This window comes from Phaseolus vulgaris, chromosome 5 (assembly GCF_051622355.1).
Source record: "Phaseolus vulgaris cultivar YP4 chromosome 5, ASM5162235v1, whole genome shotgun sequence".
Taxonomy (NCBI): domain Eukaryota; kingdom Viridiplantae; phylum Streptophyta; class Magnoliopsida; order Fabales; family Fabaceae; genus Phaseolus; species Phaseolus vulgaris.
Genome location: NC_143502.1, coordinates 9,078,839 through 9,091,652, shown reverse-complemented (window position 1 = coordinate 9,091,652; position 12,814 = coordinate 9,078,839). Strand labels below are relative to the sequence as shown.

General features: G+C 32.9%; 1 pseudogene; it reads right to left on the bottom strand.

Annotated features, from left to right (window-relative positions):
• Window positions 1-2,202: 2,202 nt before the first annotated feature.
• On the bottom strand, window positions 2,203-10,730 carry LOC150027464 (uncharacterized; annotated as a pseudogene).
• Between the last annotated feature and the right edge of the window lie 2,084 nt (window positions 10,731-12,814).

Sequence of the window (12,814 nt, the reverse complement as noted above, 5' to 3'; positions counted from 1 at the left end):
ATGTTATTCGCTTAGTGCATAGCCAATTCGCTTTTGGCTCATAGTCTATTTTAAGCTCAGCAAAATGAAGACTTTCTTAACTCCAAAGAATTTTGTTGGCTCTGCTCTAAGCCTAACTCCAGTAAAATGGGCTTTTTTAAGCTTGAAGATTTCTTTTGGCCCCACTTAAAGCGTAACTCCAGCAAAATGAATTTCTTAAGCTTGAAGAATAATTTTCGCTCAGAGCCTTGCAGATATGCTCAACAACCCCAATCTCCATGGCTTGGTCTTTCTCTAGCATAGATTCGCTTAGTGGATTTCTTGGCATTTATCACTTGAAGATTCTTTCTTTTAGTGTTTTCTTTCAACAATTCATTTAGCGCTTGATGTATGCACTGAGCGGATTGGCCATTCTGATACTTCTTTGTTCTATTGCTATTTTCCTAACCTTTTTTGCAAAATTTCATAAAATTTGCAAACCATTGTCTCCACTTAGGTCAAGCATGGCTCTTAGTGGGGAGACACTCTTTTCATGATATTTTCTCATCCAAATCATTCCTTTTCTATACCTAATTGTATATAAAAATAAAAAACATTTGACACTTGTCAAGTGTTTATCAACCCATAATCAATTAACCTTCTCTTTTTGATATATCTAATATCCAACTTCTCTATCAAATATTTACTTGTTTTCAAACCTTCATAAAAATATATAATAAACTTCTAAAACTTGTTAACTAATGTTATACATTCATGTATTGTACATTGTCTCAAAAAAAATTCTATTACATTTATCTTCGATATTAATTCCTCTTAACTAAAATTTCTTAAACCTCCATAAATTCTAATATTACTCATTCCATCTTTTTATGTTGAAAAGAGAAATTTCATAAAAGGTATAAGAAGTACGCATAGTAAATATAACACATTACAAAAATTAGAAAAACTCTAACCCTTTAGTGATTATATCCTCCCTCCAACAACCTACCAATTGGTTGGCTTTAATCCAACAATCTTTATACAAACAAAAATATATGTTGCATATAATTTTATAATCTCATAATAAATTCACAACAATACTAAAATCATGACATCCACATTTGATCTACATTCTTAATCCATCTGTCATTTGTATGGTCCTACCTTTAGTACTTCATCATAAATAATAACATTATTAAGCCCCCTCATCATATCAGGTCATGTTCCTAAAATGCTTCACAAAAGCATTAACTAGATAGCCATGAGAATCAAAATCACATTCCAGAATGTGGTCCTTGTATAGGATCGTCCCAAAAATAAATGTTCAGAAAATCTTGGTTCACCTCTTGAGCCTAGACAAAGAGAAAAATAGAATTCGGTGTGAGAAGTTTCTTCCATTGTAGATAATCAAATCTAGATTTTCCCCCTCCTAAACAACGATTCCTTTAATGTGTTAACCAATGCAAAACTCTTACTCATCCACTCTTGCATTATATTTAAGTTACAAAAACACACATAATAATAAGCCAATAGCATCCTATAATTTTTACAATAGCCCATCAATCAACATTTGATATTAGGACAAAAATACATCCATACCAATTACTCTTTTTATCCTTTTTATCTCAGCTTTAGCAGAAAGAGAGAAACTTTTCATAACCTATATTGTATATCCTTTATGCCTTAGGATGTTGTCTTAATCCACAATACTACCATAGATAATCACCAAAATCCACAAGGAAGCTATATAATGGTTTACATCCCTATAATTATCCCCATCCCGCCTATATTTTTTTTACCTCTCCTCTCCTACCACTTAGCATGGTAATTGAATCAAGATACAAGTAGTCTATTAAAGAGATGATATTCTGAATTGTGAGTTGTTGCGTATCGTGAATCGTAAGATTCATAAACATTAAAAAATGTACATATAATTAAATATATAAAATATGTAAACATGCAAAGATGCAATTAATAAAAAAACAACCTCGTATTTCATTTTGAGTGTTGTATCTACATATATAAATACCACACAATTTCAACAATACAAGCTCAAAAAATAGTGTGATTGCTGCATAAGATTTCTATAACAATGGTTATATGCTACTAAACAAATTTTGCATTATAGCCATTCAAAAGATTAGTGTTATTGTTGTTGTTACTACATAATTATTGTTGGTTGTTTCTTGTACATACTTAACAACTTCAAAAAAAATATTTTATCCTAATCATTCATATTTCATCCTATTCCTCTCCAACATCAACATCACTCAAGTCATCTTTGTCTTCTATTAAACTTTCTTCTTCTTGAATGTCTTCAATTTCTTCCTCATCTCCTACTATGCATTTTCCATTTTTATTGGTATTGGTATTTAAATTTCTAGGACCTTTATTGGCAAAATAAAAACAAATAAATTCTAAATAGTTATAGTTTGTTGAACTTTCAAGTTCTAAAAGTTCTAAACAAAAATAATTACTTCTCTTCCTTTTTTTCTTGGAGCTCCCTCTTCAACATCAAAACACTCATGTACATCAATCCAAGAGGATTCAATAGGCAAACAAGGATTTTCTTTTTCGGTGATCCATTCCTCATCTGAGTCAATATCTTACAAACATATGGGATTATAAGTTTCCCCTTCTCTTCTTTACTCTTTTGTCTCGTCTCAAGTTGAAAATTGTATTTCGCATACAAAAGAGCATTTAATCTTTGTTGTTCCAATCTATTCCTTCTCTTAGTATGCACTTGGCTAGATGTGCTCTAATTCCTTTCACACCCTATTGCACTACATGTGAGGCTCAAAATTTTCATGGCTACCTTCAGTAACTTTTTACCTTCTCCCCCATAACTCTCCCACCAAAGAGCTATAAAAAAATGTATTCAACTATAATATAATTAAAAGTTTATAAATCATATAAGAATGATAATGAGTAATTTAATTACCGAGTTGTTTCATATTTCTAGTATCTATTGCCATATTCATTCCAAAAATCCCCTTAGCTCCCTTCAACTTTTCAAGTTGTTTATCAATTGTAACTCTTGTTCTTGCATCCAAAATCATTATTTAAAATATTTCATATAAACCAACCACCACCTCACTATCCAGATTGAAATTTTTGTCATAGTGATATCTAACACAATAAAAAATAAGTTGATGAAACCAAAGAATTTAGTACTACTTAGTAGAAATAATTTAGAAATAATTTAGCTTACCTAGGATTGAGATAATAGGTTGTTGCATGGAGATGTAAGTTAAAACATGAATAAACGTAAATTGAACACATACAATAATGTGTTCACATATAAATCTTATCATATCATGATTCTCACACAAAACATAAAGTGAAGAAGTAGGCACTTACCTTGATCCATGAGTGATCCTAATTGAGCAGTTACTTTATCTCCTTTATCCCAATCTATCTCTTGCAATTCTGTTCTTGTCTCACACTTTCGTGATGGTTAACAGTGAGACAACTATTATTTGCAGAGACAGAACCTTATAGCTTTAGTACCCAATCTCCATCAAATGTAGGTTTTCATTAGGTATATCATCAGATATATATATTTCTCACATTAACCAATGAGCCTTTATTCTATTATTATTATTAAATCATATTTGGGCCCAAAGCCCAAACTCTAAGTCATGTGAGTCACTTTATAGAAATTAATATACATAATTTCTTACATTCTCCCACTTGACTCATATGAGTTATAATACTTTCATGATTTAATAATGACATAAATGCGCATTTAAAAGGCCTTACATAAATTGGTTCTATCATTATTCATAATCAAGAATACATAAATAATAAGAGTCATGGCGGTTACATGTCATTTGAATCAACACATTTCCTTCCATGTACTATTATATCATTCTTTCTCCTTAATATGACTTTATAGTGAGAAATCCATAATAGGTTCAAACATAATGTCATTGTCATCAATAACAACATAATTTGTTTTCCACACCATAATAACATAATTTGCATGCATATACATAAAGTAGAAAACAACATAAATTTCAGAAACTTTATTTATCAATGAGCTCATAGTGTCAAATAAGCATTAACAACATTCATAATTCACTAGTAAACATAATGCCCATATTTACAACATGACCAGTAAATGTTTTGGGCGGTAACCCTTTTGTTAAAGGGTCTGCAATCATAAGATCAGTGCTATTGACACTTTATGTTTCTGAACTTCTTCTTTAACGGCAAAGTATTTCAATTCCATATGTTTAGCACCTTTGGAATACTTGTCGTTTTTAGAAAAGAAGACTGCTGCGGAGTTATCACAATAAATTTTCAGCAGCTTGGCAATACTGTCAACAATTCCAAGTCCTGAAATAAAATTCCGCAACCAATTAGCCTGAACTGTGGCCTCAAAGCATGCCACAAATTCAGCCTCCATAGTGGACGCGGCGATGACTGACTGCTTCGCACTTTTCCATGAAATCGCTCCTCCGGCTAAAAGATACACATAACCAAATGTAGACTTTCGTGTATCCACACAGCTAGCAAAATCTGAATCTGTATATCCAATCACCTCAAGATGATCAGATCTTTTATAAGTAAGCATGTGATCTTTCGTTCCTTGCAAGTATCTTAAAACTTTTTTTGCAGCTTTCCAATGATCTAATCCTGGATTACTCTGATATCTACCAAGCATACCAACTGCAAAACTAATATCTGGTCGTGTACAAGTTTGAGCATACATTAAACTCCCAACAATAGATGCATAAGGTATATTCTCCATCTGTTTCCGTTCCAAGTCATTCTTTGGACATTGCATGAGACTAAATTTGTCTCCTTTCTGTATTGGAACAGGAGATGTCGAACATTTATCCATTCTGAATCTCTCTAAAACTTTATTAATATATGCTTTCTGAGACAAACCTAACAGTCCTTGTGATCTGTCACGGAATATTTCAATTCCTATCACATAGTATGCCTCACCCATATCTTTCATCTCAAAGTTATTAGAGAGAAACTTCTTAGTCTCACTTAATAGACCAAGATCATTAGTTGCCATGAGAGTCACATATAGTCTTAAAGACCCATTTACACCCGACTCTCTTGCATCCTTCTGGCAATTCTATAAGGCCCCATACATCATTCTATGCCATTGATTTAAGCTCATATTTCATAGCATCTAACCATTATCAGAATTATCAACATTGATGGCGTCTGAAAATGAAACTGGATCATTATCAATACTTAAGTCATTTTCTGACTCTTGTAGATAAACCACATAATCATTCAAAATAGTAGATCTTCTTTATACTATTTCTTGTGGTTGTTCTACTACAGGTTCATTGTTAACTTCATGATTATTAATTTGTTGTTGTTCTTCATTGTTGAGTGGTTCAACTACATTAGGAACAACAATACTTGGAGTAGAGGTACTAGTTAAAGGAACATGTACTCTAACTTTCTTAATCTCCACATTTTGTGAAGTATTACTCCCACTGGTTTCACCATTTTCAATGAACCGTGCATTTCCAGATTTAACAATTCTTGTGTTATGCCTTACTAGGAACCCTGTTCAACAGATACATGGCGGTTTTTTAAAGCATACATCCACAATGAAACAGGTACAGTAATATAAACTGAAACATTCCCAAATATAAAAGAGTATCCGGCATCATCAAGTTTAGACAATAAAACTAAATTCCTAGATATCCTAGGTACATAAAATAAAAATAAAACTATCCATTAAATCTAAATAAAATCCAATTTCGAGCCGACTGCTTTCACTGGAACCTTCTCTCTATTCCCCATGAAGACAAACTTTTCATTTGGCTTTATGGTTCGGGTTGAAAGTAATCCCCTTCTTTTCGAACCAAGCCTTACGTTTCAGACAATCCTTTTGGAAATGTCCAGCTTTCTTGCAGAAATGACATTTGTCATTCTTCTTCTGGAGCGTAGCAGAGGACTCATTTATCTTCAGTGGTCCTTTACCCTTTCCTTGTTTCTTGAAACCTTTCTTTCTAGCTCCTTGATTGTTCACATAATGTATGGAGTGGTTTCCTCGATTCTTCAATCTAGTCTCTTCCTGAACTAACATGTTATGCAATTCATGCATATTCCACTTATCTTTCATAGTGTTATAGTTCATCTGGAAAAGATCATACTCAGACGGTAAAGAGTTCAAAATGAACTGTACGAGAAAATTATCATCCACTGCCATTCCCAGAGACTTAAGTCTTGCCGCAATATTAGTCATTTCAATGACATGTTCGTGCATAGTACGAGAACCATCAAATTTCATGGTGATTAAGGTAATCATTAATGTCCCAGCAAGAAACTTATCAGCTGTTTGGGAGCACTCTTTCACAGACTTCATGAATTCTTTTGCATTTTCAGTTTCGGGAAGAGTAGACTTAATATTGTTTGCTATGCTCATTCGCATAAATATCAGGCTGAGTCTATTTGACTTTTCCAAAGCCCTATAATGAGCTTTCTCCTTATTGCTACTATCATCGGTAATAACAGCAGGTTTCTCGATTCGAATGGCCAAATCAAGATCCAATATACCTAAGTGAAATTGGACTTTTTCACTCCAGTCAGAAAAATTTAGACCATTAAAGACTGGAACAGACGTAACTTGCGAATGTAAGGCTACAGGAACACATACTGCAATCACACATGCTTAACATTAATACTTCGAGTCATAAACTAAACATACTATACAGATTCAGAAAACATTATATGTATACTAATGTTCTCCTTTGGGAGATCCATTAATACACAAAACATAATGATGCTAATAGTATTAACTTTATTTGGTAAGATATATGCATTAACTAGAAACACTTGTTATCTTTGGATATACAAGCAAAAACTAATAACACATACTCACTACCAACAATCATATCCATTAATTATAAGGACAACTAATCAACCTTTGGGTGATCCATAATGCCCTATAATAATGAATTTCCATTTACCCATATACTTCATAATTTAGCATCCATTCTATAGGTAATTGGAATAAAATTTATCAGTAATTTGGAATTAAATAAAACTTAAAGATTTGATCACTTTGGTGATTAACAAATCTATCATACAAATAATTCCAGAAATATATCATTAATTGAAATAAAATTCATCCATAATTTGGAATTAAATAAAACTTAAAGATTTGATCACTTTGGTGATTACAAATCTATCATACAAATAATTCCATAAATAATATCATTAATTGAAATAAAATTTCATCATCCATAATTTGGAATTAAATAAAACTTAAAGATTTGATCACTTTGATGATTACAAATCTATCATACAAATAATTCCATAAATAATATCATTAATTGAAATAAAATTTCATCATCCATAATTTGGAATTAAATAAAACTTAAAGATTTGATCACTTTGGTGATTACAAATCTATCATACAAATAATTCCATAAATAATTTGAAATCAAATTTCATCATCTATAATTTGGAATTAAATAAAACTTAAAGATTTGATCACTTTGGTGATTACAAATCTATCATACAAATAATTCCATAAATAATATCATTAATTGAAATAAAATTTCATCATCTATAATTTGGAATTAAATAAAACTTAAAGATTTGATCACTTTGGTGATTACAAATCTATCATACAAATAATTCCAAAATTTCAATTTAAAAGTAAATACATAAAGCGGAAATATAATTTTTCATTCCTCACTTTCAATCAATTAATTAAACTTTAATTTAAATGCAAATTAAATTACATTATGACATAATAAAATTTCATTAAAACTTTAATTTAATGCAAATAAAATTACATTATAACTTTATAAAATTTCATAAAAACTTTAATTAAACTTTAATTTAATGCAAATAAAAATACATTAAAACTTTATAAAATTTCATAAAAACTTTAATTAAACTTTAATATAATTCAAATTGAATTAAAACTTTAATTAAACATTAATCAAAATAAAATAAATAAAAATAAAAATAAAGAAACATGATGTTAGGTGCATAGACTTACACCAGTTGCAGTCTGTGCTGAGATAAAAGAAATATTCCTTAATCAGTTCAATATTTAATTTCTTCAATCGCACTTAAGTACAGTTTTACGATGGTTCCTGAATCAATATGGTTTTCTTAAATCCTATATACCCACAATACTTGGTGGTTAGATGTTAGGTGCATAGACTTACTCGTACACGGTCCACCCATTTTTATTTATTTATATATTGTTTCATTATTTTATATTATAATACAATTCCCTTTCATGAAACCCTAAAAATCAATCACAGCCACCACCTTTCACTTTATCATGAAATCCTAAAAACCAATCACAGTCACCACGCATCATGCAGCAACTACCAGCCAAGGACCACCGCGCATTGCCGACCTTTATGCGAACGCTCGCTCCGAACCACCGCGCGACGCAGTCGCTCTTTCTCTCCAACCCCGACGCCACTGCGCGCGAACAAGGTCCAGCGACCACCGCTCGCGCTGCGCAACACGTCGTCGCGCCCCACCGCGTGAACCATCGCTGGGCGCGGAGGTCAGAAAACGAAGATACGCCGCAAGCGCAACGGCACCGCGTGTGCCACCATGCTGCCACCGCACCGCGTGTGCCACTAGCACCGCTGCAGTTATGGGTGGTGACGGAAAAACGCAGGATGACAGCGGCGAAGGCTTGCAGTCCCACTTACAGGTTCATAGGTTTTTACGTCGTTAATGACATTGATGCATAAATCCTAATTTTAAAATTAGGGTTCTTCAATTGGGATTAATTAAAATTAGGGTTCTCTAATATTGACGGCTTAGGACAATTAGGGAATTATTATAGAGGAATGAAAACCTTAATTTATAAACCTAATTTTAAATTAGGATTCTTAAAAAAAATTGGGAATATCTATAAAATTAGGGTTCTTTGAATTTTGAAAAAAAAAACATTAATGGAGAATCACAAAAATGAGCAACAAGGCTCTGATACCACATGTAATTTAAAACATGAATAAACGTAAATTGAACACATACAATAATGTGTTCACATGAACACATACAATAATGTGTTCACATATAGATCTTATGAATAAACGTAAATTGAACACATACAATAATGTGTTCACATATAGATCTTATCATATCATGATTCTCACACAAAACATAAAGTGAAGAAGTAGGCACTTACCTTGATCCATGAGTGATCCTAATTGAGCAGTTACTTTATCTCCTTTATCCCAATCTATCTCTTGCAATTCTGTTCTTGTCTCACACTTTCGTGATGGTTAACAGTGAGACAACTATTATTTGCAGAGACAGAACCTTATAGCTTTAGTACCCAATCTCCATCAGATGTAGGTTTTCATTAGGTATATCATCAGATATATATATTTCTCACATTAACCAATGGGCCTTTATTCTATTATTATTATTAAATCATATTATTGTAGTTGTAAATTATACCTACTATCAATAATTTTCCAAACTTTTTTATACCTTGTTTCTTGCTTTTGGAAATTTTCAACAATTTTCTCTTTAGCTTTATCCATTGCTTCACAAATATAGGCATGGCTAGTTTTGCATCACCATCTACAAGCCTCAACACTTTTACAAGCGCATTCACACATTTAAGACAATATGTGATTGATCTCCAAAAATTTTCATCACTTAACACTAGATTTATCACTTGCTTGACCTCATTTTTAGTAGCATATGGACTAGTAGCCCATTCCTCTTAAGCAAACATTGATCTGAGAGCATTTTTTATTGCTTAATACAATTTAATGCACGATAAAAAGTAGTAAAACGTGTGACAACTAGTCTTACTAATTCCCTTCCATTAGAGTGCTTTCTATAAAAAAAATGAAGAATCCATGTGTGACTATATATGTAAGTGGTGATTTTCTTTGCATTGCCAATGGTATTGTAATATACCCGAAGCTCTCCAATATCCTCAAAAATTAGATCAAGAAAATGAGATGCACAAGGAGACCCAAATAATTTGGTTCTCTTTTCCGTTAACATTCTTATAGTTGCCACAAGGTTAGAAGCACCATCTGTAACTACTTGGAAAACATGATCCTCTCCAATTTCATCTACTATGCTATCCAACAACTCATACATTTTTTTGCCATCTTTTATCACATCACTAAAGTTAATGGATTTCAAACAAATAGTACCACTTGGACTGTTAAGAAGAAAATTAGTGAGTGATCTTCCTTTGCCATTCGTCCAACCATCACACATCAATGTGCATCCCCATTTCTACCAATCACTCCTATATGTTTAGACATTTTTTTGTACCTTATACACAACTTTTTTCAAATAGGAAACTCTTACCTCATGATTAAAAGGAGGCTTTAAACCTTTCCTATACTCTCTAACAACCTTTAGCATTTGGATGAAAAGATGGTTCTTTACAAGATTAAATGGCAATGCCTTACCATAAATGTAGTTCCAAAATTCTTGAATTACATCTTCTTTATTCTTATAAAATGCATTGGTTGTCATTTGGCGGAGTTCATTCTTTCCTTTTGCTACTTCTTTTGTAACTTCTCCACAATACAAGTTCAACTCCTCTATCTTTTTCTTTATCTTCCAGCAACTTAAGAAATACTACCTTCACCTCATTTGGAACACTAGAACAAGGAATAACATCTTTCTATGTTCCAACAAGATGATGCTTTATCCTTGCTATTCCACCCCCAACAAGTATAAGAGCAAAATTTAAATTTTACTTGTAGTCTATTTGTAGGAAAACTTTCACCATACTTCCAAGTAATATATGACTCTCTTTTTTATTTACTCATCTTTATAAATAAAGACAACAGTAAAACAAACTCCCCTATTTGCTCTTCCTACGAAAAGAAAAAGTACTTTCATGCCTTCGACGAATACAACGCCTCTTGTGACTATAGCCAACTATCTTCACTCGTGAACCCAATTGTCTCGCGCCTCATGTTGCTTCAGTGTGTGCTTCTTCATCATTCTGAATATAGTGCCTTTATGACTACAACACCTCCAGCTATCATCGCTCACAAACCCACTGTCTCGCGCCTTACGTCGCTCCAGCGTGTGCTTCGTCGTTGTTCTAACTACAACAACTTCCTTCTAACATTCACTTCGTCTTCACTGCCTTTGTCATATTTCACACCTTCTCGTCATCCACCTCAAGTTCGATATTCATTGTTGTTAGAGAGGAGATGAACCTTTGTTCACGAGTAAAAAAATTGAAATGAGGATTTTTATAAAACCAATTCAAGTGACCTGACCTGATTCACATTAAAAAAGCATTATAAAAACCCAATTTGCGATACATAACCATTTCACGATTCATACAATTTGAGATACGATCCACATGATACAACTACGATACGGGACTGAAAACTATTCATATCGTATCTTACAATTCGTATCGTGAACCTTACGATACTTACTACCATGTCATTTAGTGATAATTTTTTGGTCCATTTTATATCAGCATGTAATAATCTTTTTCACTTAACACATTCTATCCTTGCTTCCTAAAATTGTTAAATGAATTTTAGAGTTAATCATGTGAGTTGAATTTATATTGGCACCTTTTAGAGGTTTCACTTTTGTTTAAGCTTTTTGAATTTAGCAGAATATGGTGATAAGCTCAAAGAAGACTTCCACTGGACACGAACTTAACCAAGTGGTTAACTGTGAAGGGTTTCTTCTAGAGAGCAAAAGAGAAAACACAATGATAAGTGAAGATGATGATATGTTGCGGAATTGAAAACAATATATGGTAGGGAAGACAATATAATGATCTAATTAAAAGAGGAAATAAGAACACAAATGAAAGGAACAATGGAAGGGCATAATGGAAGAAAATAAAAGAGAAAGATTAGAGAAGCTTGTGGAATTGGATGGTTGGTCACGCCACTTGGAAGGTTGAGGAAATCCAAGAAAAGTGGTAAAGAGTCACCACTTGGAGCATGCTCTCACAAGATAAGACCCAAAACTTTATGAGAAAAATACTCACTAAACACTCAAGCAGAGTTTCTTTACTTCAAAATTCAATGTGAAAATACAAGAGGCAAGGCACCCTATTTATAGGAGAGAATGCCTTGGAGAACAAGAGAAAGAGAGAGGGACGGCCAAGGCTAAGACCTTTTAGAAACTAGGTCAAGCATAGTGTGCCACCAAAGCTAAGTCTTCCTTCTAGAATCTAGGATAAAAAATGAGACTAAATGGGGCGGTCAAAGGTTTTTCTAGAAGTTAGGGAGAGTTGGGCTTGACTCAAGCCCAATTTATGCTAAGTACACCCTAATCTACTGAAATTAAAAATAAAAGAAACTAGTTGATGCTCAACTCCAATCATGTGGGCTCTGCCGCTAGTAATCCTCTAAGGAATGATAGGATCTGATGCACTAGCTATGGACTAACCCTGACCTAACCCTGGATCCTGTGTCATGTTCCTGGTCATCCTTCTGGAAAGTTAGGCTAGGTTAGTGCTTGCTCTATCTCTTAGGGTTCCATCGGTTAATATGCACAAAAACTAGTCCAATAGGCCACATTACTTATATCTCTCTACTAAGTTACTATAAAACATGCAGATTATTTCTGTTGCACCTGATTGTTATTCCACAATTGCTTCATAATGTCCACCAGTTGCTTACTTCCCTCTCATACTTTCCTTGCTTGGTCCCATATTAAGCCCCATCATACAACTATGTTACTCCTCCAACCCTTATTCTAACTTCTTCCAACTCATCCTTAGGCATAAACCTAGATTGAATGTTTAATCAAAATAAGAGCTAACTATATTTTTATCCTAGACTATGCCATAAAACTAATTTGTTATAGCAAGTCATCTTCCTCAAAATTATCTCTTTTAAAAATCATGTCATTCCTTTTAATGCAAATA